Consider the following 8,143-nt stretch of genomic DNA (forward strand, 5'->3'; position numbering starts at 1 on the left):
CTCTCTCCTTTAGACATACAAACATACCCTCGCTTTATGCAAAACAAATGTCGCATGTGTCTTGTGTTTTTAAAAAAAAATCTAAACAACAGATTATGAGTGGCATGCATTAAGTCTGGATAAGTGTTCGTAAACTTGCACTGATAATTTATTACAAGCACACATAATCCACATAGTAATTTATTTAGTATTTTACTTTATGATTGTGTTGGACGTCCTAATGCACAGGTTCTCAAACTCGGCCCTCAGGACCACACACAGTGCATGTTTTGCAGGTAACCCAGTAGAAGCACAGGTGTATGAATTACTCACAAACACATTTTAAAAGGTTCACAGGTGGAGCTAATTATGTCACTTGTGATTCTGTGAGGAGACCTGCAAAACATGCACTGTGTGGGGTCCTGAGGGCTGAGTTTGAGAACCTGTGTTCTAAATAAACAGTCCTCAACATATAATATGTTAGCCTTGAGGAATACATGTGTCCCTATGTGTGATGCTCCATCATATTTAAGGGACACAAACTTACTCTCATCAAAAATAATTTATTTTGTAATGTTTGCTGCAGTAAACTTGCTGATTTGTAAGGAAATACACAGTTTGCCACATATATACATTATTATTATCCTCATTATTTGTGTTTTGGTTTAGTTTTTTTTTTGTTTTGTTTCTGCATCATGTGTCATAACATTATTACTCATTTTTAACACACACAAACATGGCCCAACAATAATGACATTCATTTTGGCAATGAATTATCTCAATTCAATGACAACATATTAAAAGCTTTTTACGCAACTCAATTGTGTTATTCTTGTAATGTTGTATAGAGAAGAAAGGTAAAATAGTTAACAATCACATTGTAATTTGGATTGGCTGCAGGATATGAGAATTATTGGAATCTAGAAAGAGTAATGATTCTAAAAAAAATCAAGTGGTATGGTTACTTCCTGCTAACATGTATGTGCAGCTCCAACAACATTTCCCTCCTCCAAAAATAAACAAAGATGGTAAAGAATAAATGTGCGTACAAACTTGATGCTGTTGTTTGTAGCACTTATAATTAATGATGTTGTATAAATTGTCAAGGAGCTAAGTATTATATATATTTAGCCAAACATACACTTACTAACTATTTTGAATTACTTCTCATACATGTTAAATTTGTTTGTTTTGTTTTATTTTTTTTTGGGGTGCCTGCTTGTCCTGCCCTTTGCCAATAGCACTGTCATGTTGTCGTGCTCTAGTGGAGCGTCTTGGTGGTGATGAGACTGGCGTGATATTTGGAGTAGTCGTACCAGAACTGCTGCTTGTTTGCTGTTGGTGCATGGATCTGAGTGTTTCATTCAGGTTAGTGAGGGTGGCATTGCGTTCACGTGTAGCAGCATTTTGATTGTCTACAATTCGGAATAAACTTTCATTAATCTTTTGATTGTTTTGAAAAATGTTCATATAACTTTGCTGTTGTCTGTGCTGTTCTTCCATTAGTCTGTGCTGTTCTTCCATTATGCGCTGTAAGTTGGCCATGACCTGTGTAATGTCTGTACGCATGAGTTCCATGGTATTGCCAATTCTGGTTGTTTGTTCATTTTGTCTGCTCAGATTTCTGGTGATTCTTCTGAGGTGACATGGTAGGCTTGCAAACATTTGTGTCTGCCTACGCAGGCAATCTTCATTAGTGGCCTGCTGTCTAGCCCAAATGGTCCAAAACACCTGATCAGGGCCTTCTGTTACTGGTGTTGTTGGGCTGTGTTGTGGTGGTGGTGTGCTTTGCTGTGGTGGTGTACTCACAGGTGCTGGGGGGCTGATTCCTTGGCTTAATGCCTGCATTTCTAAGATGATTGTCTCCTCCATGTCACTGTGTTGCAGTTGTTGCGGAGGGATGCTGTTACCAGGACTAGAAGCTGAAATGTATAAAAATTCGCCGTTAGCTATCCATATGTTTGATAAATGAAAACAAATCACTACACATGGAACACATGTCATTCACTGTTGCTTTCAGATATTTTGCCTAGCAACATCATCACTCTTAACTTAAATACATACATATGCCTGTTTGTGGCAAATGTTTCTGGTTACTTAATTGTGAAAGCAAACACTTTAGTTTTATTGTAGATCAGACATACTCCACCATAAAAACACATTGTAATCCATAATGTGTTACCTTATAGCTTTTCTCAAACAAACATAGTAATGTTTTTATATGTATTTGGCAATGTGAGCTCAAACACACATGATAAAATTTGAAAATCAACCTTACTATTTGCAAAAATGAAACATGAGTTTCTGTTGCAGCATCTTACACACAATGTGCTACTGTATGCCTCAAGTGGACATACATATCTTTACTGGATGTGGACAAGGCCATTTTGTTTGGATTCCATTTCATGTTTTACTTACTTCGGTAATTATTAAAATTTTTGGTGTGTTTTTACTTAATGCGGTTAAGAAAAAGTTTGTTAACGATCTGAAATTGTGTACATTTATTTCAGTTTGATACTCACAATCAAGATGAGGAGAGTGTGGATGACGTCTTGGAGGTGTGTCCAAAATTTGGAGTGGGGGGACCGAACATACTGTGGATAATCTTCGTGGCGGGGTAGCCTGCTGTGGTTGGCCCTGGACATCAGCCCTTGCTTTCTTTGCTGCCACAGGCTTTTTGTGGTGGTGTCTTCCAGATGTCCCACTTCTGCTGCTCCAGACTTCTTTTGATGGACCTATTAATAAAAGTTAAATTTTGTTATGCCCATTCCTTTACAAACATAACCTATACTACAATGGACACTTTACCTGCTTCCGCAGCGTCATCATCCTCAGATGTGAAGGGAGTTACTGGAGGACGAGTAGTACTGCTTTTTTCAAACACTGTAAAAAAAATAAAAAAAAATGTATTCATGCTATTGTTGATACATTCACCCATTATGCTTATAAACATTTATTCTTTAAGAAATGCTTGCTTTATTTTTCAGAAAAACATAATGACCGGAAACCAAAAAACCACTACATAAAACAATAAACATTGTCCAATAGCCATATGCACTATGTAAAGTTCAACACAGGAAAACATGTACATGACACTGACATAGGCCACAAGTAAAAATACATACATTAACAACCAAAAACACACACATCTTAATTTTGTAATGAAAGGAAAAATATTACAGATGCAATATAGAAATTGCTGTGTGATGTGGCACTCCAAACACACATTACCACTATATGAGCCAAAAAAAAAAAAAACACAAATAAAAAAATTAGACTGCAGTGTTGTGTCACGGTACAAATACAAACTCAAACTGAACAAACAAATAGTGGTTTTTAATAAAAAAAATATTAGATTCTGTAATAATGACATTACACATGTAAGTGGTTTACAAACCACTTTCCACTACTCCAGCCTCTAACATGACAACCACTGTTTTGGAAACATTGCACATGGATAACCTAAATATAAAACATAGGCCAAATTAAACATCCAAAAATGTCCAAAAGGAAAACATTATTGCAGGACAATTCAATGACACACCAAGTCGAAACTACACATGAAAAATATACTGGGAAAAAACACATGACATACAATAAAATAAGAATTTACTTACCGATAATTCTATTTCTCGTAGTCCGTAGTGGATGCTGGGAACTCCGTAAGGACCATGGGGAATAGCGGCTCCGCAGGAGACTGGGCACAAAAGTAAAAGCTTTAGGACTACCTGGTGTGCACTGGCTCCTCCCCCTATGACCCTCCTCCAAGCCTCAGGATACTGTGCCCGGACGAGCGTACACAATAAGGAAGGATTTTGAATCCCGGGTAAGACTCATACCAGCCACACCAATCACACTGTACAACCTGTGATCTGAACCCAGTTAACAGCATGATAACAGAGGAGCCTCTGAAAAGATGGCTCACAACAATAATAACCCGATTTTTGTAACAATAACTATGTACAAGTATTGCAGACAATCCGCACTTGGGATGGGTGCCCAGCATCCACTACGGACTACGAGAAATAGAATTATCGGTAAGTAAATTCTTATTTTCTCTGACGTCCTAGTGGATGCTGGGAACTCCGTAAGGACCATGGGGATTATACCAAATCTCCCAAAAGGGCGGGAGAGTGCGGATGACTCTGCAGCACCGAATGAGAGAACTCCAGGTCCTCCTCAGCCAGGGTATCAAATTTGTAGAATTTAGCAAACGTGTTTGCCCCTGACCAAGTAGCTGCTCGGCAAAGTTGTAAAGCCGAGACCCCTCGGGCAGCCGCCCAAGATGAGCCCACCTTCCTTGTGGAATGGGCTTTTACAGATTTTGGCTGTGGCAGGCCTGCCACAGAATGTGCAAGCTGAATTGTACTACAAATCCAACGAGCAATAGTCTGCTTAGAAGCAGGAGCACCCAGCTTGTTGGGTGCATACAGGATAAACAGCGAGTCAGATTTTCTGACTCCAGCCGTCCTGGAAACATATATTTTCAGGGCCCTGACTACGTCCAGCAACTTGGAGTCCTCCAAGTCCCTAGTAGCCGCAGGTACCACAATAGGCTGGTTCAAGTGAAACGCTGAAACCACCTTAGGGAGAAATTGAGGACGAGTCCTCAATTCTGCCCTGTCCGCATGAAAAATTAGGTAAGGGCTTTTATAGGATAAAGCCGCCAATTCTGAGACACGCCTGGCTGAAGCCAGGGCTAACAGCATTACCACTTTCCATGTGAGATATTTTAAGTCCACAGTGGAGAGTGGTTCAACCAATGTGATTTTAGGAACCCCAAAACTACATTGAGATCCCAAGGTGCCACTGGAGGCACAAAAGGAGGCTGTATATGCAGTACCCCCTTGACAAACGTCTGAACTTCAGGAACTGAAGCCAGTTCTTTTTGGAAGAAAATCGACAGGGCCGAAATTTGAACCTTAATGGACCCTAATTTTAGGCCCATAGACAGTCCTGTTTGCAGGAAATGCAGGAAACGACCCAGTTGAAATTCCTCTGTAGGGGCTTTCCTGGCCTCGCACCACGCAACATATTTACGCCAAATACGGTGATAATGTTGTACGGTTACATCCTTCCTGGCTTTGATCAGGGTAGGGATGACTTCATCCGGAATGCCTTTTTCCTTCAGGATCCGGCGTTCAACCGCCATGCCGTCAAACGCAGCCGCGGTAAGTCTTGGAACAGACAGGGTCCCTGCTGGAGCAGGTCCTTTCTTAGAGGTAGAGGCCACGGGTCCTCTGTGAGCATCTCTTGAAGTTCCGGGTACCAAGTCCTTCTTGGCCAATCCGGAGCCACGAGTATAGGCCCTCATTCCGAGTTGTTCGCTCGGTATTTTTCATCGCATCGCAGTGAAATTCCGCTTAGTACGCATGCGCAATGTTCGCACTGCGACTGCGCCAAGTAACTTTACTATGATGAAAGTATTTTTACTCACGGCTTTTTCTTCGCTCCGGCGATCGTAATGTGATTGACAGGAAATGGGTGTTACTGGGCGGAAACACGGCGTTTCAGGGGCGTCTGGCTGAAAACGCTACCGTTTCCGGAAAAAACGCAGGAGTGGCCGGGGAAACGGTGGGAGTGCCTGGGCGAACGCTGGGTGTGTTTGTGACGTCAACCAGGAACGACAAGCACTGAAATGATCGCACAGGCAGAGTAAGTCTGGAGCTACTCTGAAACTGCTAAGTAGTTAGTAATCGCAATATTGCGAATACATCGGTCGCAATTTTAAGAAGCTAAGATTCACTCCCAGTAGGCGGCGGCTTAGCGTGTGTAACTCTGCTAAATTCGCCTTGCGACCGATCAACTCGGAATGAGGGCCATAGTCCTTACTCCTCTCCTCCTTATGATTCTCCGTACCTTGGGTATGAGAGGCAGAGGAGGGAACACATACACTGACTGGTACACCCACGGTGTTACCAAAGCGTCCACAGCTATTGCCTGAGGGTCCCTTGACCTGGCGCAATACCTGTCTAGTTTTTTGTTGAGGCGGGACGCCATCATGTCCACCTTTGGTTTTTCCCAACGGTTCACAATCATGTGGAAGACTTCTGGGTGAAGTCCCCACTCCCCCGGGTGGAGGTCGTGTCTGCTGAGGAAGTCTGCTTCCCAGTTGTCCACTCACGGAATGAACACTGCTGACAGTGCTATCACATGATTTTCCGCCCAGCGAAGAATCCTTGCAACTTCTGTCATTGCCCTCCTGCTTCTTGTGCCGCCCTGTCTGTTTACGTGGGCGACTGCCGTGATGTTGTCCGACTGGATCAGCACCGGCTGACCTTGAAGCAGAGGTTTTGCTAGGCTTAGAGCATTGTAGATGGCCCTTAGCTCCAGGATATTTATGTGAAGTGATGTCTCCAGGCTTGACCACAAACCCTGGAAATTTCTTCCCTGTGTGACTGCTCCCCAGCCTCTCAGGCTGGCATCCGTGGTCACCAGGACCCAGTCCTGAATGCCGAATCTGCGGCCCTCTAGAAGATGAGCACTCTGCAACCACCACAGGAGAGACACCCTTGTCCTTGGTGACAAGATTATCCGCTGATGCATCTGAAGATGCGACCCGGACCATTTGTCCAGCAGATCCCACTGGAAGGTTCTTGCGTGGAATCTGCCGAATGGGATTGCTTCGTAAGAAGCCACCATCTTTCCCAGGACCCTTGTGCTTTGAATCACTGAGACTTGGCCTGGCTTTAGGAGATTTCTGACTAGTTCGGATAACTGTCCACTTAAGTTTGTGAGATTCAAATTTATCTTTTTTTAAAAATACATATACACACAATGATAAAAAATTGAATATAAATATAAAAATATATAAATACATACGACAAGGATACCGGCCAGTATCACATATTATTTCTATATAATCCAACAATATGCTAAATTTTATTAATTGAAAATCATACTAACAAATAAATAATATATATCTCTGAACTTAATATTGGTGAATGCTGCAATGACAGTCCCAATAATTAGGCACAATGGTTTGTTACGCTTCAATGAACAAGTATGACTTTCCTTCTCCAAATAGCCTTTCAGTCATCCGAATCAGGCAGGGTTAGTATTGTTATACAACTGCACACACTTCTAGAAGGAGCACACTTTTGGAATATTGTCCCGTAAAATCAAACAGCCGATTATCAGTGAATCAGGCAGGGTTAGTATTGTTATGCAACTGCACACACTTCTGGAAGGAGCACACTTTTGAAATATTGTCCCGTAAAATCAAACAGCCGATTATCAGTGACGGAAGCAAGGTTAGTAAATTAGCTTAGCCCCCTCTTTCTTTATAAAACATTGATCCAGGATTAGAGCACATATAGCCAACGTGCTCAATTTAGATATTATCCTGTCCAGCTGCCAAAGCTAGCAGCATGAAAAGGGTCACCAACGCTTTAAAAACACTCTTAACCCTGTGCACTGGGGTATGAGTGATGCAAGTTCACCGGCCGGTATTTGTATGTGACAAGCTCTGCACCCGATAATTGCAGGGGGTGAGAAGCTTGTTCTTTAACTCACAGTACTGTTATCTTTCTCCCTCTCAAACGCGTTTCTCCGCCTCAGGGTCCGTTATCAGCGGCTTCATCAGTGTCAGATACGTTTGCCCGTCTCAGTGGATCTTTAAATACCGCACTCGCCAATTCACGCATGCGCATTGCGCTCGCGGTTCAAGCCTCACTTTTAGATGTGCTCACTGGACATATGCGGCCACCTTGTTAACAGTCCAAGTCACCTTTTCACCAAATCAAATCTCCAGCGCAGTCTAATCGTAACACCATTGTGCATATTATAAACAAGATCCCACTTCTTTCTCCACCTAAATACTTAGACAACATATCTTAAAAAATATATATTACATATATATTATTCTCATCGTAATCTGGCAATATTATTCGTCATCATTATTAAAAAACTTTACCAACAATATAATCTTTTCCTTATGAGCTTCCTATATAAATATAACCTACAAATGCACCTATATATCCTGCATATACATATATATATCTATCTCTCTCCCCTAAATTCACACACCAGCATTAATCAATCAATTAATTCAATCGAGCTAATTAATTTCAAACATTTAACTACTGCCATCTAGTGACCAAACTTTATATGATCATGACCTCATAACCCATCTAGATAATTTCATCACACTTATATAATTTCC

The 8,143-nt window shown here is 41.6% G+C and overlaps 1 long non-coding RNA gene across 1 annotated transcript; it reads left to right on the forward strand.

The window, feature by feature from the left end:
• The first annotated feature begins 709 nt into the window (after nucleotides 1-709).
• LOC134978133 (uncharacterized) lies at nucleotides 710-2,947 on the forward strand. Its single transcript, XR_010190285.1, has 2 exons — nucleotides 710-2,401; nucleotides 2,490-2,947. It is a non-coding gene; the product is annotated as an uncharacterized LOC134978133 (long non-coding RNA).
• Nucleotides 2,948-8,143: the final 5,196 nt, after the last annotated feature.

This window comes from Pseudophryne corroboree, chromosome 1 (assembly GCF_028390025.1).
Source record: "Pseudophryne corroboree isolate aPseCor3 chromosome 1, aPseCor3.hap2, whole genome shotgun sequence".
NCBI classification, from domain to species: domain Eukaryota; kingdom Metazoa; phylum Chordata; class Amphibia; order Anura; family Myobatrachidae; genus Pseudophryne; species Pseudophryne corroboree.